The sequence below is a fragment of the Ursus arctos genome, unplaced genomic scaffold (genome assembly GCF_023065955.2).
Source record: "Ursus arctos isolate Adak ecotype North America unplaced genomic scaffold, UrsArc2.0 scaffold_14, whole genome shotgun sequence".
Taxonomy (NCBI): domain Eukaryota; kingdom Metazoa; phylum Chordata; class Mammalia; order Carnivora; family Ursidae; genus Ursus; species Ursus arctos.
This window is the reverse complement of record NW_026622808.1, coordinates 45808734-45833420: the sequence shown is the minus strand read 5'-3', so window position 1 is coordinate 45833420 and position 24687 is coordinate 45808734. Positions and strand designations below refer to the sequence as shown.

Below are 24687 nucleotides of genomic sequence, written 5' to 3'. Positions count from 1 at the left end.
GGAAGCTAGATGTCTAAGATCAAGGTGTTGGTGGGGCTCATTTCCCCTGAAGGCTTCTCCCCTTGTCCTGCTGATGGCTCCCTTCTCACTGTGTCCTCACATGGTCTTTCCTCCGAAGGCACATGTCTGAGTCCAAATTCCCTCTTCTTATAAGGACATCAGTCATATTGGTTGAGGGTGCACCCATATGACTTCATTTTACCTTAATTACCTCTTTAAAAGCCCTGCCTCCAAATACAGTCACATTCTGAGTTCCTGGGTGTGTGGACTTCAACATGTGAATTTGGGGGGCAGGAGGGGGGGGGTAACACAACTCAGCCTATAACACTGAGCAAAAGTAGCAGCAAGAACTCTCCTTTTTTTGTGTCTATGAGGATATCTGATCAACAAAGAATCTTCCTTCTTAAGTAAAAGAAAAGAAAGATAGAAAGAAGAAAAGAAAAACAGATGTAACTCCTCTCTAACACCCCCCACTCTACACCACCACCAAGAAAAACATTTTTTGAGTTATTTTCTTTATTCAAAGTCTCGTATCACATTTGCACTGGGCATGTTTTCAAATCTTGGGCAAGAACTCAGAATAGCAAGGGGCACAACTTTTGCACTAAATTCTTTTAAGAAATAGCCACAGGCTTGCTGCAATTTCAAAAAAAAAAAAAAGAAAGAAAGAAAAAGAAAAGAAAAAGAAAAAAAAGAAGAAGAAAAAGATGAGGAAGAAGAAGAAGAAAAAGTAAAAAGAAAAAGAAAAAAAAATGTTAATGCTTTTGCTGCTGTTGACATACCCTTGAGACTAGCTTTCTGGTACTTGATGCCACAGAAACACTGTTCTTCCATGGTCCCCTAACTGCTTGGCCCAACTGGGACCCAAACCAAAAATAAACCCTATCTTCTTCTTGGAACCCGATCATAGAATTTCCTACCAAATCCAAACCCCTAAAAACCATCCCCCCTTGAAATGATCCTAAACTAAAAAAATAAATAAAACACTTAACTTTGTAAAGATTTTGTTAAATACCAACCACCTAAACTGAAATGTAATATAGAAGTAGATTTTAAGTGGAAACAGTCCAGGGAAGGCTCTTCTTTGAAGAAATGGCCACTGGCTCTTTTGTTCTTTTATTTTTGCAGGAGACACGGTGAGGGATTTTGTATCCCCTTCCATATCTTTTCGTGAAATCTAATCCTGTATTGCTAGAGGTTTCCTTCCCTATTCAGTTTGCCATGCCAGGGGGGTGAAAAGTTGCATTTTAACCCAGCATAGCGCTTTCTCAAGTTTATTAACACGGTACTGCTGAGGCGAGTCAGTTCCCCAGTGCCTACCCTGGCTCCCAGATGAAATATCCACTTTCCCTATGATATGTTATTGTAAATATAATACCAAAAGATTATTATATTTTGGACTAGGTGACTGATTCTGAATTTCCTGGCTCTACTGAAATGAAAATAAAAGACCACACAATACTGTAATGGGAACACATCTGGAGAGACCACTTTTCCTTTCTTACGGATGCTGAGAGTGTGGGTTGAAATGTAAGACTCTTGGGTATTTTCCTGTTTCGTGAACTTAAACAGGCAAATGTAGACCCAGATCACCTGCACAGATAAGGGAGGGGCTCCCCTTGGGTTAGGAACCTACCAACTATGGATTATTCCATGGGACAGACAGGATGAGGCTGGACTCCCAAGTCTGCTATCCTATCAAAATATAAATAGAAGAACACCGCAGACCAGACCACGTGTGGTCGTTTAGGACTAATTAACTTCTGCTCCTCCATGGCCAAACTGCAATCCTATGATGTCCCCTTTGCAGGAAAATATGGGCACAAGAGGAAACACTGGAGAGTAGACTGATTCAGGAAAATACCTAGAAAAATCACTCATGCGCAATTACCTGCCAATACACTTAGCACAACAGCAGTGGGAATTGTTTGTAAGACTTCTGTTTATTACATGCCTGTGTCTTCTACTCTAAGTTCTAGGAAGGCAGGGATTGATTGAAGGAATGAAGAATTGAATGAAAGGATGAATAAAAGCACCCCAGGTATAGGATTTGAATTTAGAAGCCTTATGTGTGAACCCTAGGAGGTTGAATTCTGTAATCCTAATTTTTTAATATAAAATGCCAGTGATCCTTATACCGTGCTGAGAATTTTAATCTTCGCTTTTCTCCCCTGAAATAAAAATAGCTTAATATTTTCTAAAAATTTTTTGAGTTCCCGATTCTTGGATGACGCACTGTCCCAGTTTGCCTGCAATGGATGAAGTCCCCAGTATATGGAACTTTTGGTGCTAAAATCAGGAAATTCTGGGCACACTGAGATGAGTGGGTCACGCTGCAACTATGAACTTGTTTTACTATTCATTTTGGTCTCATTTAATCCTCAACAAATCACTATTAGATAAGTAGATACTTTTATTTTCCATTTTACAGATGAGGCTCTGAAGGCTCGGGCATGTTGTGCAACAGAAACTCAGGACTGTCTTATTCAGGAGCCTGAGGTCTAGCTAGCCTCACATCAGAAAAGGAAGACATTTAGTAACCCAGGTCCTGGATCTTACCTGGTTATAAATGATGGTAATGAATTCATGTGTATCACGTTGCTCTCTGCAAAGCCCTTTCTGGTTTCACTCTACAGTGAAGGGATACCATTAAACTAAGTTATAGTCAACCCAGGCTGACCATCTATTGGGAACTTTGTGGTCCATTACTCTGGGCTCCAGTGAACCATTTTCAACTTCTGTTTATAGAGAAGACACACAGAAAATAGGAGAGGAAGGGAGAGAGAAATTAATCTTCATCAGCAAGTTATTTCCTCCAAAGGGACTTTCTAATCATTATTGTAACGAAATATTTCTTTTTCCAAAGTCTGTGCTAAGGTTGAGAGCACAACTTGAACTGAAGAATAAATGAGTGCCTTAAAGTAGTGAGGTTGTAAATTGCCCATCAGGTCTGAGGATTCATGGTTGGTTGCCTTCTTTTTATTTATCTCCAAGAGTTCCTGGTCTTTCACCTGGGATTGTTCATACTAATATGTATTTTTCAGTTTAGCCAAATCTCAAAGTGATAGGCAAGAAGAAATGTAATAAGCGGGGGGAGACAGATGCATTCAGCAAACATACTAAAACTTTTTTCCAGGGGTAGATCAATCGAGCTTACACAGTTTAACTGAAAACAAATTCCTTGGAAATGAAGCATTCAACAACATACCAGAATCTTGAAGAAAACACAGAACATTCACTTGTTTTCAATTACACCTGATGGTATATTATATTTGTAATATGTGATGGGGTTTTTTTGGACACCTCTTTGGCCCCCCCACGGCCTTTAAAATTGGGCACAAAACCTTATCTTGACAATCAAGGCTTTCTACAACACATTTCCATTCTCTTTTTTCTCTGTTCTCTAATGTTCTCAAATTGGACCTTCCCATCTTGCTTCCGTTATTCAGGCTGATGCTTCCACCTTGAACTCCCTCCCCATTCTTCATCTCCACCTGTGAAACTTGTAATGGACATCTCTTTCTCAGTTTAAAGCATTTTTTTTTTTTTTGGAGACCCTCTCCTGCCAGGGTCAGTCCATGGGTTCCTGGGGCTAAACCTATTTTTGCCTCTAGAAGTGGCCATGTGATCTAAACCTGGTCAAACAGAGCTGTTGGTATATTTTGTTGGATTTATCAGGAGAAAAGCATTCCCATTTTGCTGGAGTGACAGAACTGCTAACAAAGGGAGCTTGAGAGAGCTGGTGTCCATCCATAACTCCATAAGGAAGAAGCCTGTCTGAAAACACAGCCAGTACGAAGTAAACAGTCAAGATGGAAAGACTGCTCTCTTATGGCATCATTTAGATATCCTGGAGCCAAATGCCCCGGAAGCGGGAGACCCCCAGATTTTTTTAAGTTAGCAAAGACAATGCATGTTTCTATTTTTGTTTAAACTAGTTTAAGTTGGGCCGCTGTCACTAAAAAAACCAAAATCCCAAACATCTCCATTACACAAAACCCTACTCATAATGATGGGTTCTTTCAAAGGTCACCAAATTCCTAAAGCTTTCTTAGCTTCAAAAGAGGGTGAGCCTTTTTTAGTTTAAAATCTCCTAGTACTCTATATTTCTCCAGTTCTCTACATTGAGCAAATGGCTTTTAAAAACAAATTATTATTAGAGATGAACGGGAAAATATTAAGGAACAGCATAGGTTTCACTTAAACCACCTGGCAGATTTTCTGGCACATTTGATATTATCTTTTTCAATCCCCTTTTTGGTTACAGGTGTATTAAAAGTTCTGAGTAGTTTTTGCTCACTGTTGGTAGCTTTGTTAAATAAACAGAATCCTGGAAAGCAGCATAAAAATGCATCAGTCATGATCATCCAGCTCTTGCGGATTTATTCAAATGAAATAATACAAGAGTAGAAGCTGTTCGTTCCAGTGTTAGTAGAAGAACACAACGGGAAATTAATTTAGTATTCCATGGTAATAGACCATAGCCACCCCTTCCAATTCTGAGACCAGCTTTGAAATCCTCAGGTAGTGACCCTAGATACCATGATGTTATTCCAATGCCTGGGCCAGTGCTCCCTGGATTAATGATTTTTAACAGGCTGCATTCCTGGGAAACAGGTCTTAGTCAGATATTGGTGTGCAGGAACGATACCTGTGATCAGTACCTGTGGGGAAGTGAGGTCAGTAACACTGGGCAGAGGGAAAAGAAACTGTGATGGAGTCTTAACAAGGATTTAGCCAAACAGGAGCCCAGGAGCTGGGATGACCCTTCGGTGCACTTACAATGTCATGCAACCACCAATTCTGTCTCATTGCCAAACATTTCCATTACCCCAAAAGAAAACCCTACACCCAGTAAGCAAGTTTTCTATTTTCTTAGCAACTTTCAAATAGACAATACAGTGTTATGAACTGTAGTCACTGTGCTGTACTTTACATACCCTGGACTTCTTTCTTTTATAGCTGGAAGTTTGTACATTTACCCATTTTACCCAACTCCCTCCCCCATCTTCTGGCAACCACCAGTCTAGTCTCTGTATCTGACTTCAGTATTTTTGTTCATTTGCTTGTTTGTTGTTGTTAGATTCCGCATATAAGTGAGATCAGATGGTATTTATCTTTCTTTTTCTGTCTTATTTCACTTAGCCTAATGCCCTCAAGTTCCAACCATGTTGTCACAAAGGGCAAGATTTTCTTATTTTTAACAGCTGAGTAATATTCCGTTGTGTGTGTGTATACACACACACACCTGCACTATATATTAATATATCTCAAATTCTTTATTCATTGATTCATCCATCAGTGGACACTTAAGTTGCTCCCATGTCTTAGCTATTGTACGAAATGCTACAATGAGCCTGGGGTGCATGTATCTTTCTGAGGTAGTGTTTTCATTTCCTTTGGATAAATACCCAGAAGTGGAATTGCTGGCTGATATTTTTCAATTTTCTGAGGAACCTCCACAGTGTTTTCCATAGTAGTTGCACCAGTTTGTACTCCCACCAACGGTGCACAACAGTTGTCTTTTCTCCACATCCTGTCCAATACTTCCTATTTGTTGTCTTTTTGATAACAAAGAATAGCCATTCAAACAGGTATGAGATGATATCTCACTGTGGTTTTGATTTGCATGTCCCTGATGATGAGTGACGTTGAGCACCTTTTCAAGTGCCTGATGACCAGCTGTATGTCTTCTTTGGAAAATAAATATGTGTTTAGGTCCTCTGACCATCTTTTTTTTTTTTTTAAGATTTTTATTTTATTTGACAGAGATAGAGACAGCCAGCGAGAGAGGGAACACAAGCAGGGGGAGTGGGAGAGGAAGAAGCAGGCTTATAGTGGAAGAGCCTGATGTGGGGCTCGATCCCATAACGCCGGGATCACGCCCTGAGCCGAAGGCAGAGCCGGGATCACGCCCTGAGCCGAAGGCAGAGGCTTAACTGCTGTGCCACCCAGGCGCCCCCCTCTGACCATCTTAATTAGATTATCTTTTGCTATTGAGTTGCATAAATTCTTTATACATTTTTTTTTAAAGATTTTATTTATTTATTTGACAGAGATAGAGACAGCCAGCGAGAGAGGGAACACAAGCAGGGGGAGTGGGAGAGGAAGAAGCAGGCTCATAGCGGAGGAGCCTGACGTGGGGCTCGATCCCGTAACGCCGGGATCACGCCCTGAGCCGGAGGCAGACGCTTAACCGCTGTGCCACCCAGGCGCCCCTCTTTATACATTTTGGATATTAACCCCTTCTTCTCAGCTATATGACTGGCAAATATTTTCTCCCATTTCATGGATTGTCTTTTCATGTTGATGGTGTCCTGTCCTGTACAGAAGATTTTGTTTGTTGTAGTCTACTTGTTTATGTTTGCTTTTATTGCCTTTGCTTTTGTTGTCAAATCCAAAATCATCATCAAGACCTACGTCAAGGAGCTTACTGCCTGTGTTTTCTTCTAGGAGTTTTATGCTTTCAAGTCTTACATTCCATTCTGAGTTTGTGTGTGTGTATGTGTGTGTGTATGGTGCATAATAGGGGTCCAGTTTCATGATTTTGCATATGGCTGTTCAGTTTTCCCAGCACCATTTATTCAAGAGACTATCCTTTCCCCATGGTATAGTCTTATGGCTTTATCATAAATTAATTGACAATATATTGATGGGTTTATTTCAGGGCTTTCCATTCTGTTCCATTGATCTGTGTGTCTGTTTTTATGCTAGTACCATCGTGTTTGGAATACTATAGCTTTGTAGTACAGTTTGAAATCAGGACGTGTGATGCCCCCAGCTTTGTTCTTCCACTTCTTTTGCCCCAATTGCTTTGGCTGTTCGGGGTTGTTTGTGATTCCACACAAATTTTAGGATTGTTTGCTTTATTTCTGTGAAAACGCCATTGGAATTTTGATAGAGATTGTGCTGAATCTATAGACCGTTGTGGTTAGTATGGACATTTTAACAATGTTAATTCTCCTGATCCACAAGCATGGAATATCTTTCCATTTATTTATGTCTTCTTCAATTTCGTTCATCGGTGTCTTATAGTTACAGTTGTATTCTTTTTTTTTTTAAAGATTTTATTTATTTATTTGACAGAGAGACAGCCAGTGAGAGAGGGAACACAGCAGGGGGAGTGGGAGAGGAAGAAGCAGGCTCATAGCGGAGGAGCCTGATGTGGGGCTCGATCCCATAACGCCGGGATCACGCCCTGAGCTGAAGGCAGACGCTTAACGACTGCGCTACCCAGGCGCCCTACAGTTGTATTCTTAAAAATAAATCCCTACAACTAGAAATAGCGAGGCAAAAGAAAAATTCAGAAGTTTTTGATATGTGTTGACAAATTGCCTCTTAGGTGACCCAATTTCCGCTTCCAACTCCAGGGTACAAGATTGTGCCACAGTTCTACATTCTTAGCGATATCAGGGTTCTCTCTAATAACTACAGCCAAATGTATTATTTTATATGTTTTTAGAAATTTACTTTTGATTAGACAACATACAATACAGTCTAAATATCACTGGAGCCAAAAGGTGTACAGGGAAAGTCTCTGTCCCGCCTATGTATACCATCTCCCTCTGGGGGCAGCCCATATTAAGTTTCTTGTGTATCCTTCCAGAAATAACTTATATGTTCATAATGGTAGTCTTTTAAACAGACGGTCTGTGGGGTGCCTGGGTGGCTCAGTCGTTAAGCGTCTGCCTTCGGCTCAGGTCATGATCCCAGGGTCCTGGGATCGAGCCCCTCATTGGGCTCCCCGCTCAGTAGGAAGCCTGCTTCTCCCTCTCCCACTCCCTCTGCTTGTGTTCCCCTTCTCGCTGTCTGTCAAATAAATAAATAAAATCTTTAAATAAATAGACAGTCTGTACTTTGCGCTTATCTATATATCTTGAACACAGACAGCCTTTTCATTCTTTCTTATGATCCCTTATTTTTCTGTTGTTGAATGTCACATACTTAAAAGTCCCCTTTTGCTGGACATCTAGGTTGCCTTTTGGCTTTTGCTACTACACACAATGTATCTGTGAATTACCTTGTAAATCTATCACTTCGTGCATGCACAAGTGTGTATGCAAGTTCAATTTCCGGGTTACTGGGTTCAAGGATTTTTTTAATGTTTTTGTTATTATCAAGAAGGAAAAAAAAGAAAAAGGAATATGGGAGAAAAAGAAAAGAAAAAAATATAAAATGTAGTGAGTCTGGTGGTTATTAAATGGCGGGAAATGTCACATATTTTTCCCAGATTGCACATCTCTGAAGTTTCTGGTTTTCTTTCAATAGTCTCCCTCGTCTGTTAAAAGGGTTAGAAATTTCAAAAGAGCAGGGGCAGGAAAAAGAATGGGTGCTAAAAACCCAATAGCAGAGCTGCTTCTAATCGCACAACAGCTGTTTTGCCACCAGCTGGATGCCTTAGAACAGGGAGGGCTGAGCCTTTAAGCCCTGGAGGTGATGTTACACATTTTCTCTTCAGAAATCCCAAATGCAAATATGTTTAGTATTGGAAAATAATTTTCCAGAGATGAAATCATCTACTGCATCAAGGATTAAAACTTCAAAACCTCAGTTAACATGCCTTTATTTACCGGTGAATTTTTTTTTGAAAAAGTTGCTTTCATTTATTTTAAGCAAACTTTTAAAAATAACATGCAAAGAGCAAAGTGTGCAAGTCATAATTATATAGCTTAATGAATCTTTGAAACAGATCCCTGTAACCACCACTACGATCAAGTAAAAGAACGTGACCAGCATCCCAGAAGCCCCCCATTGTGCCCTTCAAAATCACGGTCCCCCCATCATCATTTTCTATCACCCTCAATTAATTTTGCCTGTTTTTTTTAACATTATATAAATGGAAAATGTAGGATTCACTTTTCTGTGTCTGGTTTCTTCTGCTTAACATTGTATAGAATTCATGGATGATTTTATTTTTAATATTGGTGTGTGTGTGTGTGTGTGTGTGTGTGTGTGTGTGGCTTCATTCGTTCCACAAATATTTACTGAGCATCCACTGCAGTTAAGCACCATGCGAGGTACTGGGGAAGAAACAGTGACGATGATACAGATGAGGCGTTTGCTCTCCTGGACCTTACATAAGTCCTGGCTCTGAAAACGAACATCAGAGGAGCTGAAAGTCATTGCTTTCCAAGGAGACAACACAATAGCTCAAAGTATCCAGTTGTCTAGAAGGTCACAGGTATGGTCAGGCTCAAGTGTGCACCCAAAGATTTCTGCATGTTCATCTGCGGGATCTCCTAGCATCATTTATTTGCTGTATAGGAGTCAGAGCCTTGCAAGTAAAAATCTCAGTTGCCTTTTCAGAGCTGCATTCCAACATAGCTCCTTGACTGAATAATTGTAACATGTCTGCCAGGCAAGACTCTGGGGAAGGAAGCTGTCTGTTTCTTTGAAATGCTATTTCAAACACGCTTGTTTTGCAGAAAAATTCATAGAGAGTAATGGCCATATGATGTTTTGTTTCATTTGCTTTTCTTTTAAGCGATAGTGTCTGCTTTTTTCTCGTTTAAGAAATGGATTGGGAAAAATACTTCTTGTGGTCGGGAGATTTTTAATTAACCCTGACATCAGGAGGGGATCCAGGGACTATTATTTCAAGACCTCACAGAAAGGCAAATATTCTAGTGTATGCATATATTAACTTCAGACTTGATAGTAATTATTGACATTCATAAATGACTTTTAAAAATTAATTTAGTCCAATATTATGGTAATTAAATACATGCATTAAAAATATTAAGAGCATTACAAATAAATCTCAAGTCCCTTCACATGTTTTCTCAAACGTGTGGCCTCTCCCTTTCCTACAGGTATGAATTTAGAGTGCATCTTTCTAGACCTTTTTCTGTCCTTATGCACAAACACATATGTGAGCTGTTCTTCACATAAATGATAGACACGTCATGCTGCAACTTGCAGATTGTTGTCCTTCAACAACAATTTTTTAGATCTTGTCAGTTGATGTCTACCTGGTTCACTCCTTTGAACCATGCTGCGATGTGCCTGCATATGAACATATCATTCTCTATCATGTACCCGTTTTCTCCTGCTGAGGACACGTGGTCTCGTTTCTCAGTATTACAACCAACGCTGTCGTGAACATCCCAGGCATGCATTCTTATGTAAGTCAGCAAGTATTTCTCCAGGGAACGCATCAGGAAGGGACTAGATCATGTCATTGCTTCTTTAAAGAGTGCCTTGGTCCTTAACTGCAAAGCAGCTCCTTGAAGGCTGTGTAGGTCTTTTTTTTTTTTTTTTAAGATTTTATTTATTATTTGACAGAGACATTGAGAGAGAGAACACAAACAAGGGGAGTGGGAGAGGGAGAAGCAGGCTTCCCGCAGAGTAGGGAGCCCGATGTGGCTCAATCCCAGGACCCAGGGATCATGACCTGAGCTGAAGGCAGATGCTTAATGAACGGCTGAGCCCCCCAGGCGCCCCGAAGGCTGTGTGGGTCTGTATCGCCAGAACCCAGCCCAGAGCCTGCCAGCTGGTAACTGCCTTCTAGAACACTAGGGGAGGTCCAGGTTTTCCTTTTACCTCTTCACCTCTCTATGTCTAGGCTGGTTCTTCCTTGCCTATGAATTATTTAAAAGGTAGCGTCCTGGTGCGCCTGGGTGGCTCAGTCAGTTAAGCGCTTAAGCATCAGCCTTCGGCTCCCGTCATGATCTCAGGGTACTGGGATGGAGCCCCAGATTGAGCCCTGCATCAGGCCCTGAATGGAGCCTTGCATCAAGCCCGCATTGGGCTCCCTGTTCAGTGAGGGGTCTGCTTGTCTCTCTTCCTCTGCCCCCCCCATTTGTGCTTGCACTCTCTCTCTAAAATAAATAAATAAAAATCTTTGAAAAAAGTAAGAGGTAGCATCCTAAGGTCTTTGTTCTTGGCTTTCTCTTGTTTCTCCAGGGTCTTTTCCTTGGTCAGAAGCTCTCTTCCCTGGCTGCACATCAGAATCAACTGGGGAGTTTTTAAAATTTACCAGTGCCCCCCAAAAAATAAATAAAATTTAAAAAATAATAAAACAAGATAAAATAAAATGAAATTTACCGGTGCTTAGGCCCATTTCCCAGAGGTTATCACTTAATTGACTTGCAGTGGGCTGGTCTCAGGTAATTGTGTTTTTTCTCATGATTTTCCATCTGATACCAGTATGAGGTTAGAATGGAGAATCATTGCCCTAGGCTAGTGGTTCTCCCTGTGGGGACTCCAGCCAGTAGTACCAGCAACCCCTTGGATTTGTTAGAAATGTTAAGTTCTTGGGTCTAAACTCTGAACTACTGAATCAGAAACTGGGGATAGAGCCCTGTAATATCCTTGCAGATGATTCTAAAGCGTGTTAAATAAATTTTGAAAACCACTGTCCTGGGTGATCCCATGCATTTCCCTGACTTTATAAACAGGTAGAAGAAACATTGCCATTTCTCGTCTTCAATCTAAATTCCTGAATGCCACCTGCCTAAGTGACATTCCACTAGAGTGCCCCTCCAGCATGCACCATGCTCTCAACTCCACACCACACACTGAATGTGCCGCCCCTCGAGTCATATGATGAAGCCCTAGCCCACAATGTGACTATAAAGATAGAACCTTTAAGGAGGCAATTAAGGTCAAATGAGATAAGCGTGGGGCCCTAATCCAACTAAGAGAGGTGTCCTTCTAGGAAGAGGAAGAGACTCCAGGAGTGCATGAATGTACAGCAAAGGCCAGGTGAGGACCCAGCCAGAAGGTAGCCATCTGCAAGCAAGGTGTGAGGTCTCACCAGAAAACAACCCTGCCAGCACCTTGATCTCGTACTTCCAGCCTCCCAAACTGTGCGGAAATACAATTCTGTGGTTCAAGCCACTCAAGTCTGTGGTATTTTGTTCTAGTAGCCCATGATGGTTAATTTTATGTGTCACTTTGACTGGGCCATGGAGTGCCCAGATATCTGATCAGGCATTATTATTCTGGGTGTTTTAGGATGCGATTATTGCTTAACTTGGTACACTGAGTAAAGCAGCTTGCCCTATATAAGGTGAGTGGGCCTCATATAATCAGTTGAAGGCCTGAATAGAACAAAAAGGCTGACCCTTCCTCAAGTGAGAGAATTCTTCCTGCCTGACTGCCTTCAAAGTGGGACATCTGCTTCTTCCTGCCTTCAGACTCGAGCTGAAACATAGGCTGTTGCTGGGTCTTGAGGCTGCTGGCCTTCTGGTGGAACTAAACCATTGGCTCTCTTGGTTCTCAGGCCTTTAGACTTAGACTAGAACTAACCCATCAGCTCTCCTGGGTCTCCATCTTGCCGACTCACCCTGTGGGTATTGGGACTTGGCAACCTCCATAATCATAGCCAAATCCTTATAATAAATTCCTTATAATCTCTTTATAGATATATAAATATTAATATGTAGTATATATAATATTAATATATATGTATATAATATACAAACACACACACACACACACACACACACACACACACACACACACACACATTCTTCTCTGGAGAACCCTAGCAGACTAATACATCCCCCATCTGTCCTATTCCCAGCCTTCCTCCCACAGTAACCACTGTGCTTAGCTTCTTGTGTATCCATTCAAGTTTCTTTAGAATACATAAGCAAATAAAAATATGTTATTTTTCCCCATTTTTTTTTACATGCATATATAGGCACACACACAAAAGTACCGTAATGGATTATATTTATGAGGATTTTGCCCAGTAGCTAAAAAACTAGTATTGCCATAGTTTTAATTTGATTTTTTCTTATTATGAGTAAAACAGAGTACCTTTTCACAGGGCCACATCATTTGTATTTCCTTTCTCGTGAGCTATCAACTGATACCTTGCAGATTTTTCTTCTGGATCGAAGGAAAGCTCTCTCTTTGTGTGATGAGCTGAAAATCTAATTTCTCAGTTTGTCATTTCTTTGACTTTTGGGTTTTGATTAGGATGCTTCTTCTCATGCAGACTTTGTCTTTGCTTGTTTTGTAACAAACTTAAACATTTAAATTTTTTTCTTATATGGCTTGTGAATTTTTGAGTCATAACTAGGAAGCCTTCCTTATGCCACAGACGTAAAGTATTTCCTCCTCTTTTCTTCTAAATCGGTCTTGATTTAATTTTTGTATTCAACTCTTGATTCATTTGATATGGATCAAGCACGTATTTAAAGTGTGAGGTACAGATATACAGATTATTTTTAGTTAGTTTCAAAACCCCATGGCTACCATGTCATTCTAGCACTGTATTGTGAACGGTCCATGTTTTCCCAGAAAGTTTCAGAAGTCATCTCTCTCGGAAACTAAGTTCTCACTGTTCACGCTGTTCCTGGATTTTTCTAAAATCTCGTTTCTACATTTTTCTAGTTCACTTATTGACTCTTCCACTGAATTTTCTCTTAATTCACAATCCAGTGTCACACTATTTATTTATTGAGATTTTATATTCTATCTTAGTATCTGGTATTAATACTAGCAATGTGGAGATACATTGTTCTTCATTTTCAAAGTTTTCTGAGCTGCTCTTCCCAAATATACTTTGGCTTAATCTGTCTCAAACAAAAAATAACAGAAACAAATCGTACATATTTGTATTGGGGTTCTGAGCATTTTGTAAACTGTCTCAGGGAAAAGGGGCACCTCTGTGGTGATCAGGCATCCTGAGAATTGGGTATCTTCCCATCTCCTCACATCTCTGAAGACTTTGTTAGTGTTTCTAAAGATATTATTCACTTAGCACAGGTTTCTTGCTATTTCTCTCCCCAGTGATTTTTTTTTTTTTTTTTTTTTTTTTTTTTGCTATTGTATGTGTGGCTTCTATTTTTTTATGTTCTCTATCTGGTTGTTATTTGTGTATATAAAAGATAGCAATTTCTGCATAGGAACTGGGGGGTTCTTTTTTTTTAAGATTATTTATTTATTTATTTGAGAGAGTGCACAGGCAAGGTGAGAAGCAGGGGAAGAAGCTGACTCACCCCTGAGCAGGGAGCCTGATGCCATGCGGGGCTCAGTCCCGGAATTCCAGGATCATGACCTGAGCCGGAGACAGACACGTAACCAACTGAGCCACCCAGGCGCCCCTGTGTGGCTCATTCTTGATGCCCCCTCTCTCTCATCCCCGCTATAACAGCCTTCACCATGTCCTTTCGAATCTACCTTCAAAGTATACTCGGCTTGTATGTCCTGCCAACTCCACTACACCGCCCTAATTCAAGCCATGGGAACAACACAATACCCCTCCTCGGCTCCATCCTCCACTCAGCAGCTAGAGGGGTCTTTTCAAAACAACAAGAGTTATCTAGTAATCTCCCTACCCAAACCATTTCCCTGGCTTCCTTTGTGTCCAAAATGAAATGCAGACCCCTCACCTGAAGGCCCTCTATCACCGGGCTTCTGGCGTCCTTGAAACCATCTCTCTGTTCACAGATCTCTAGCCACAAGGGCTTCTTTAGGCTCTGAAACACTCCTACATCTTTCCTATCCCAGACCTTGCCCTGCTGCTCTCTCTGCCTGGAATATTTTTCTTCCCATTCTTTAGGGGGCTGGCTCTTTCTTATTCCCTAGGTTTCAGTTTACCTATCACTTCTCAAAGAGGTCTTCTCTGTTCTATTCACCTACACGGTCACCCTTTTAATCTCCTCTGCAAAACGTAGAAAAATGTTTGATTATATATCTGATCACCTATTTACTTATTCTGTGTTTGTCTTCCTCCCCTAGACTGTGATCTCTAGTGCTGTCTGCAAATTGCATGGTATATAGAAGATGTTCGATAAATATGTGCTGAATGAATGAGCAAGTGTCCTCTCAGTTTATATAGTCAGGGCTTGAAGATGCTCTTACTTTTTTTCCTGCTACTTGGCTGTTACTCTGCACTCACATTTTAATCCCACAGTTACTGTATATCAAATGCTTATATTTCTAAGTCACAGGCTCCCCTTGAACTCTTCTCAAAGGCCTGACTTGCCTATCATAAATCTCTTCCTGGTGTTTTTCACAGAGGCACAATACATATAAAGTTATTTTCAAATAATGAAACAGCTGAAGTTATGCATAATTTATGAGAAAAATTTCCCTAAGGATGGTGATACCCTAATATTTTCTTTATATATTGTCTTTTTACTTTAAAATTTTTTTCTCATTAAAGAAAGTTATATTTTCTTGTGAAAATTATTGAAAATATGGAAATGGGTATCATAGAAATGTAGAGAGAATAAAAGATTTCCATAATCCCCAGCCCCAGAGATCACAGTCCTATGGTCACGGTTTGATGTGTATCCATCTTTCTAGATTTTTCCCTATGCATATCCTGTCTTAGCACAAGCTGCGATCTTATTGCTGCTATTTTATTTTGTTTTTATTACCCTAGGACTCAATTAGATGAACAACTCTGTAACTTATTTGCTTAATAATGCATCTTGGACATGTCTGTGTGTGCTGCCACACACAGCTCTTTTTACTCTTCAATAATTGTCCCCTATTTCATTTACCATCTCTGGATGGCTGCCTTCCCTTTTCACCTGACCAGGAAAGTGGGGAGGAGACGGCCTTGAATTGTATATATATTTTTTTAATTTTTAGGACCTCTGTCACTCCTTCATCCAAGGACCAAAATCACTGCTCATGGAGTCATTTCTCTGCCATGATCTGTTTTGTCAGACAAGGTACCTTACAGCAAATACAACTTCTGTGAGGTACAGATTTGCATTCAGAATTAATGAACTGAGTGATCCGCTGTAAGAAGTGTGATTTAAAAAATGTACAAGGGTGCATTTGTGTGGCCTACTGGAAGTAGAATTCGGACACCACCACCACCATGGATGGCATGATTACCCAAAAGAAAATTCTACTTCCAAACCCTCGCTTCTTGTAACTGTACCTCTTGCACAGAGCCCAGCAGGAGCTGAAGTGTATCCCAGGTCTGCCTGCCATGAGTGCCACCGATATGTACTGTCACACCTGTTTTTGAGTTGGGGCGGAGTGCAAAGCCAATTATTTTGCCAACATCTGATAGGGACTCGACAAGGCACTAATTGTTAGGCTTACATTTCAGGAAGCAACTGATTTTGTGTTACTGGTGCCAGTTAACACAAAGATAGTGCATGGTGAATATTCCACTTAGAACTGGCACTCATTTGCTGTCACATAATCTCCTTGCCAGGTCAAGCTGGGACATGCGACACTTTTACATTTTTCCATACTGATTTGGAATATGAAGGTATTCTTCCCTGCCTCCAGCCTCTCTCCCTTGTCATTGGTGGTCACAGTAGCTGAGATATTTTGAAAAGCTCTTGGGAACCTTCTTTGTACTGGGCCCCCACATGAGCTCCTCATGGGCAATTCAAATCCTGAACTACTTGTATAACTTCAAGGCAAGCCTCTTGGCCATCTGCTGTTTTTATAGCAAGGACCACAGAGCAGCCTGAACCACATGAAGATGCTGGGCTGAACTGAGGGCCACGGGAGTTTATAAAAATGGTCGTGGCCATGAGACCACTGAAGAACACTAGTGTTGTCAAGGGCCAGTCTTACATTTAGGTGAGTGAATGGTTTAGGGTCCTGGAAAGATATTTTCCTCCTCAGTATCCACTTGGCTTGCTGGTCAGAATTCCATCATTTCTGATTCCCCAAACCAAACCTCCTATTGGCCTCCTTCCCCAGCTGGCCTGATATCTGAATTTCTACTAATGTCAGGATTTTCACTCTTTTTTTTTTTTAAAAGATTTTATTTATTTATTTGACAGAGACAGCCAGCGAGAGAGGGAACACAAGCAGGGGGAGTGGGAGAGGAAGAAGCAGGCTCCCAGCAGAGGAGCCTGATGTGGGGCTTGATCCCAGGACCCTGGGATCACGCCCTGAGCCGAAGGCAGACGCGTAACGACTGTGCCACCCAGGTGCCCCAGGATTTTCACTCTTTAAGAATATATTCCTGAGCATAAAAATGTATCCTGTATTAAGCTTAATAGAGTTTAAATACATATGACAGTCGGTATAATGTCATGGTTTAAGAGTATTGACCTTGAAATCAGAAAGCCTGGCTTTGAGGGGCACCTGGTGGGCTCAGTCAGTGGAGCATGTGACTCCTGATCTCAGGGTCGTGCGTTCAAGCCCCACATTGGGTGTGGAGCCTACTTAAAATAAAAATGTATATATTAATTTATATATTTTTTAAAGGAAAAAAGATCTGGCTTTGACTCCCCACTCACTAGCTGTGCAACCTTGGGTAAGTTATGTATCCTCTCTGTGCCTTCATTTCCTCCTGAAAAGTGGGGCTAAAGGCACTCCTGTTTCATTGGGTTGTCAGGAAGATTGAATACAGTATTCTTCATTGTGCTTAGAAATAGAAAGCCATTGTTAAGTTTTGCCATTCTTATAATAAATACCATTAGGACCGACAAGCCATTAAGCATCATCAGCTGAGGAAATTACTTTTTTGCATGTGTAAAAATTGCTTGCCATATAAAAACAGGTTTTTTTAATGTTTAGAGGGAAAATTGTGATTTGATTATTTAAAAGTTCTGCCAGGAAAACAAAGGGCCCAGGGGTGGGGGGAAAAATGCTAGATTAGATTTATATGCTAGAATTGCTAATTTAAGCAGAGTATGAGGGATAGTAAAGCTGTTTTTAAAAATGAAAATAATTTTAAAAGGACATGGGGACTCACAGTAAGTATAAACATAGAAGAAATAGTCAAGGAAATATTAGCATGCACATGATTTCTTTCCTTTCCCAGTAGGACAAAGGCTCATAACTTGGTGAAGGAGGTTAGGAGGGAAAAGGGTGCTAGGTTGACAGTACCCTTCTCTGTCAAATTGAATCAGAAATCACTCTTCCTAACTAGCACGTGGGTTAGAGTGAGGTCACTGATTTGAACAGAGATCGCTTACTATGCCAGCCACTAAGCCAAGACTTTCATTGGTCAATTCATTGTCACACCATCCCTTTGAGGCAGGTAATTATGATTACCCTGTTTTCAGGATATAAAAAGGATATGGAAACTGCCATAGCATTGGTCTCTTCTTGTCACGCTCACGATCCTGAAGTAGCCATCAGGGAAAGCCTAGCTCTGAAAATTTCTACTCCTGAAAAAAAGGAATCATGATAAGATTCTAATTAAAGCAAGTCTTGCCTCTCAAGAATAATGATACCATGAAATACAGAGATTATGTCAATTATTCCAGGGGTTTCCTCTGTGTGTGTATGTGTGTGTGTGTATGTGTTGTGTATGAAAGAATGACTTTCATTAATTAAAAGAAACACCAGCTCTGAAAGCTAGAAATAATTTGGGGGCAATTGTTAACTCATTCATTTAAGAAACATTTATTAAGTACCTGTTACATACCACCAAGGGGATACAGTGGGAGATCGATTTGCTCCTTGCCCTCACAACAACAGAAAGTGTGAAACAAAGTATGACAGGAGAATTTCAAGGCTCAGGGGGCATATAACAATCCAGTACATCTCAAAATACTCTAAAAATTATCAGATTCCATGTTAGCATATATATGTAACACATGTCTATGTTGAGTGTGCTCTTCCACAAAATGGAGACATTGTGTTTACACACGTTGTATTCCTTTCTGATTTGGTTTCAGTTTCAAAGTGGTTTGGATATAAGCTAGAAGTCCAGTACTTATAAATCATTTGTAGTTATGAGTTGAGCCCCAGGGTCTGAATGTCTCATTCCACGAGGTATCAGAGGGAATGGAACAAGGATTCGAAGCCCAAAAAGTCTCAAGCAAATATTAGTGGGAATCATCTCGGGCTCCACAGCCTGGACAATAGCAAAAGTATGGTCTTCTGGGATGACAAGTAAGCAAGGAACACCTGGTGAGTTAGCAACTTTGTAGAACTGCCACGAGCTAGTCCTGAGTATCTAGAGCCACCTTACAAACTGGAACTAGGACTTTCAAAGTAGGCTTAAAAGAAATTATTTAGAACTTTAGATTTAGCATTAAAAGAAAAAAAGTTCTTTTTTTGTTAGGTTTTTTTTTTTTTTGAGAGAGAGTGTGTGTGTGCGCACATGGGGAAGAAGCAGAAGGAGAGGGAGAGGGAGAGACTCTTAAGCAGCCTCCATGCCTAGCACAGAGCCTGACATGGGGCTTGATCTCATGACCCTGAGATCATCACCTAAAACAAAATCGAGTCCGATGCTTAACAGACTGAACCACCCAGGCACCCCAGAACAAATTCTTAAAGGTGGTATTCGTCAGGCCAAGTGTAAAGGCTGAATGATCAAAAATAATTAGGTGAACATTTTCATATTACTAGGCTGCTCTGATTAATGGATATCATGAGCTTTGGAGGTAAAATGACCACAGTTCAAATCCCAACTTAGCACATTCTAGCTCTTAAATGCTGGGCAAGTCATTTCACTTCCTGAGTCTTATTTTCATCATATGTTAAATGGAGACAGTAAAACCCAGATGGCAGGAGTGCCAACGAGGATTAATTAACACAAAGTACCAACTCAAGAGAATCTTGTGCTATCATTACTAACAGTAAAACGCATATAACTTTTGGTATACTAATATACAATTATAACTTTCTCTACATTTCTTTTTTACTTGAAGTAACTATTTGGATGACTTTAAAAAAGTACAATAGGGTCCTTCGCCCATGTGGCAAGAAAAAATGACAGTTTTTCCCTCCCTCCACTAAACAGACATGGGACTGGATCAGAGGGCGTACTTACTGCTTGAGGTCAGAGTGGGGCCAGCACCCCTCCCCTTAGTTCTTCATCCACCGGAAACCTGTCCAACTCAGTACCTTGGCTTATCTATTCCAGAAACCACCCACTGCTGACCACTCAGGAAACTATTCACTTTAATTCTGGCTCCTGGTCTCTCCCTATCATTCGGGTGTGGGTTTTCCCTTTCTGTGGAAATAGATGGCTTCACTTCAATTCTCCTTCCTGCTGTTTCCAGCGATGTTCTGCAAACAAAGTCACTTGTGATGTCATGTTGTGCATTTCCATTGGCCAGATTATCTCTCCCTAGTGACTAATGTCAATCATCACTCCTCTGGGATATAGTTTTCATGAAAAATCAGCCAAAGAGGTCTTCCACTTAACCTACAATAACGTTCAGTTCCAGTAAAGCCTGGGAGAAGAAAATGTGCTAAGAATTGTATCTCTGTTAACTCTAGGTGACCTCCAAAAGCTCTGCTTCTTTTCGAGCAAACTCTTGTGATGGGCCAGGTTACTAAAGAATCCACTTTTCTCCCTGCATTCAGGTTATTCTATACTGTCATTTATAAAACTATTCTCTAAAGTACACATGTGTGTTTGTATAAAAAAAAAAGTATATATTTACTCATTCATTCAGTAACTATTTGAGCACCTACTATGTACCAGATTTGTTCCACATGCCACAGAAAAAGTTGTGAAATATCAGTGAAATTACTAAGATCATTATCATGAAATACTCATCATGAGAAAAGAAAGTTAGAGACTCAAAGAAAAATTGTATATAGAAGAAAAACCAAACCCCTAAAACCCCGACATGCTTTTGATGACTCCTTTATTCATCATATATGATAGCGATTATCAACTTGGACTAAACTGCTGAAACAGAATTTGAATCCTATCTTTCACTTATTAAGGGAACTTTGTCAAATCATTTCACCGCTTTATTTATTTATTTATTTATTTATTTATTTATTTATTGACCTTGCTATCCTTATGTGTAAAATGAAATTATTAATACTGCCTGCCTCATAGAGCTGTTATAAGAATTGAATGCTGTCAATTTGTATATGTGTCTGGCACATGGTAAATACTCAAAACATCTTGATGATGATGATGATTCAGACAAAAGATGTGGACCTGAATTATTTAGATAGTTCACTCCATTGTTCTACGCTATCATTTCAAACATCTTCCTAAGACTTTTAAGCCTTCTTTATCGATGTAAATTCAGAGGCAAGATAATACACTTGAGAAAGGATGAACCGACTCTCACTGAGGGTGAGAAATGCAGAAGCCCAGGCTCTTGGTCATGTCTCGAGGTCACCAAGAGATACTTTGTATTCTCCTTTCTTGTCAGCTCTTGTAGGGATGACTGGGCTGTTTGTATCGGGAGCAATTTTAAAGAAGAGTAAACAGAGGTCGTCTTTTAAAATCAAGTCTAAAAAGGAAGCTAAGCAGAGGGAATACACAGAGAATTCTGTTGCTACTTAGAATAATTTTTATACTGTCAGCTTACCTTCATCAGGAGGGTTTAAATTGAGAGAAAATTTGTTTAATAGAAAATATTGAAAAGTGCTATTTTTTTATTCTTTATAAACTTTATTTTTCTTATTGACATAAAATTCACATATAGTAATATATTAGTGTCAGGTATACAACATAAAGCTTTGATATATGTAGATATTGTAAAATGATCACCGCAGTAAGTCTAGATAATATCCATACCTACCCACAGTTACAATTCTTTTTCTTGTGATGGCTTTGAAGATCTACTTTCAGCAACTTTCAAATGTGCAAAACAATACTGTTAATTATAGTTACTGTGCTACATTACATCCCAAGACTTATTTATCTTATAACTGGAACTTTTGACCTTTTGACCTTTTGACCACCTTCGCCCATTTTGCCCACCCCTTACCCACACTTCTGGCAACTACCAATCCATTCTCTGTTTCTATGAGTTTAGTTTTTTGGAGGTTTTTTTAGATTCCACATGTAAGTTGCAATATATGGCGTTTGTCTTTCTCTGTCTGACTTATTTCACTTCACAAAATGCCCTCAAGGTCCATTCACATTGCTGCAAGCTTTCCTTCTCTTTTTTATGGCTGAATAATATTCCATTATATAGGTACCACTATTACTTCATCCATTCATCCATTGATGGACCCTTAGGTTGCTTCCACGTCTTGGCTATTGGTAAGTAATACTGCAGTGAGCATGGGGATGCAGATAACTTTTCAGGTTAGTGTTTTTGTGTCCTTCAGATAAATACGCAGAAGTACAATTGCTCGATCCCATGGTAATTCTATTTTTAATTTTCACAGGAACCTTCCTACTCTGTTTCTGGCTGCACCAATTTACATTCTCACCAACAGTGCACAGAGGTTCCATTTTTTCCATATCCTCACCAAACTTGTTATTTCTTGTCTTTTTAGTAATGGCCATTTTAGCAGTTGTGAGGTGATATCTCATTGTGGTTTTGATTTGCATTTCCCTGATGCTTAGTGATATTGAGCATTTTTTCATGTACCTGCTGGCCATCCGTAAGTCTTCTTTGGAAAAATGTCTTTTCAGATCCTCTGACCATTTTTTAATAGATTTTTTTTTTTTTTACTATTAAGTTGTATGAGCTCTTTATAGATTTTGGATATTAATCCCTTATCCAGTATATATGATTTGCAAATATTTTCTCCCATTACATAGGTTGCCTCTTCACATTGTTGATGTGTCCTTTGCTTACAGAAGCTTTTTAGTTTAATGTAGTCTTGTTTATTTTTGCTTTTGTTGCCTTTGCTTTTGGTATCAAATCCAAAAAGTCACCACCAAGACCAACATCAAGAAGCTTACCCCTGTTTCTTCTAGGAGTTTTATGATGCAGATCTTAACACTCAAGTCTTTAATCCCTTTTGAGCTGATTTTTGCGGATGGTGTAAGATAAGGATCCATTTTTATTCTTTTGCATGTGGCTGTCCAGTTTTCCCAATATCATTTATTGAACAGAGTGTCCTTTCTCCACTGTATATTCTTGGCTCTTTGCCATAAGTCAATTGACTATATATGTGGGTTTATTCCTGGCCTCTACTCTGTTCTTTTCAGTTATGTATCTGTAAAAGTACTATATTTTTGAGTAATTTTACAGTGAAAGTTCTAGGATATTTTCCATTGGAATCAACTAATAGTTTGATTTTGTGATTTTTTTCCATTCCTTGCTAAATCTGCAACTCCCAGATACTGTGATTGTGAGGAATTTTATTATATAATGAAAAGAAAGATTGTGTTTTAGAAGACACATGTTTTAGTAAAATTATTTTGAGGGTTTAAGAAAAAGATCTAAATGTCATCCTTTAAAAATCTTTGCACTTTCCAGGTGCTTCTGTTTTACCATCTTTATACTGTTTATACTCATTATAAATTCCAGTAATACAGTGAGACAATGGCACCATTGGTCCATTTGGGTCAACAAATTTTTTAGGAATTACCAAGTCATTTTCCCCTCTACCGAGAGAAACATATGCATAAATATTTCAAGAATAGAGGACACTTCTAGCATATTGCTATATGGTCCCTGGTGTTGGTAGTATTTGGTATTTCCAATCCAGAGTGCCAGCCTACTACATAACAGAAAACTCCAGTTCTGGGACAATTGGGCAAATATCCATTTGTCATATCTTTTACTGAAATTCCCATTTCCTTCCTCTTGAAATTAGTGAAATGAGCACACCCTAGTTTCTTCTTGAGGGTTGGTAAAGGAAAAGGTACTTTTGAATCACCCAGGATTAAACAATTCTCCCTCTCTTTCTCCCTCCCCCTTCCTTCCTCGCCCCCCCACCCCCCTCTCCTCTCACTCACACAACAGCTCACACACAGCCTCCCTGCTCCGGCTTGTCTAACTTCCAAATTTGCATCCCAGGGCGGAGGTAGGTGTACAGCCTGAAGTGTCAGCTTTGAACTACTCCAAGCATCTCTCTGGCGAAAAGGAAGAAGTGATTGAGAAATCCCTCCCCAGACTAGTGCTTCCCAGGCCCCCCCAGCCCCCACCCCAGCCGGGTCCACGACTGTCCCCTAGCACTCGCTCTCACTCCCCTCTACCCCGTATCTCTAAACGCAGTCTGGGCACCAAAGTCCCCGCCCCCTCTCTCGGCCAAGAGCTGATCTTAACCTTTTTTGGGCCGGGGACCTACAAAAAGCTGACCCTCTCCGGATGGGGACAGAGGTTGGGGGGAGAAAACCGCTTGACAGCTTTCCGAAACTTTCAAAAGACTGTGGATATGAAACGCACCCCGAACTTCCAGATTAAGAACCCCATCTCTAAAACTCTTGACTTAGGGCGATCAGATCGCGAGTGGAGCTCAGATGCCACATCTCGTCCCTAGTAAGAAACCGTTGGAGGGAGGAAGGCGCTCCGGCCCCGGGCCACTTTAACTTGTAAGAAACCAAACGAAGGGGAGAGACAGGGACAGCAATTCATAAAGGGGGAAAGAGAAAACGGAGAGGGCTGTTATAAAAACAAGGAGACAGAAGAGAGGAAAGAGAAAAGGAAAAGGAGAAGTAGGAGAAACAGGGTCACAGTGGGACAGGAGGCGACACCACAGTGGAAAAACCGGCACAGGGACAGAGCGGCACGGAGAGGCAAAGGCGAGGAAAGGAAAAGATCTGAAGGGAGAAAGCAGAGAGAGGAGAGAAGGAGAGGAGAGGGGTGGAGGGGCAGAAACTGAGAGCTCCGGGAAAGGGAGAGAACTTTCTCTGCTCTCCCTCCACAGGGCAGGGAGTCTCAGAAAAGCCGATCTCCACGAGGAGGCGGGGAGCGCGAGTGGCCGGCTAGAGCTCCGGGCGCCTCTGGCCTCCGCCTCTTGCAGCCCGCGGCAGGCTGTGAGACTCGCACGGGCAGCCGAGGAGGGGACTCCGTCTGAAAGGAGGCGGTCCCCACTCGCTTCGCTTTCTCCTCCCCTCTCCTGCTAGAGGCGGGCACCCGGGGTATTTGAGCGGGGAGGACCCGCGCCCCCCCCCGCCCCCGCCCCCCC

The 24687-nt window shown here is 40.7% G+C and overlaps 1 long non-coding RNA gene across 1 annotated transcript in view; it reads right to left on the bottom strand.

Annotated features, from left to right (window-relative positions):
• LOC130543624 (uncharacterized) overlaps nucleotides 1–24687 on the bottom strand; it is a 140460-nt gene extending 115773 nt beyond the window's left edge. Inside the window, exon 1 of the long non-coding RNA XR_008959103.1 lies at nucleotides 1–24687. This exon is cut by the window's left edge and continues 20004 nt beyond it. This is a non-coding gene — a long non-coding RNA (uncharacterized LOC130543624).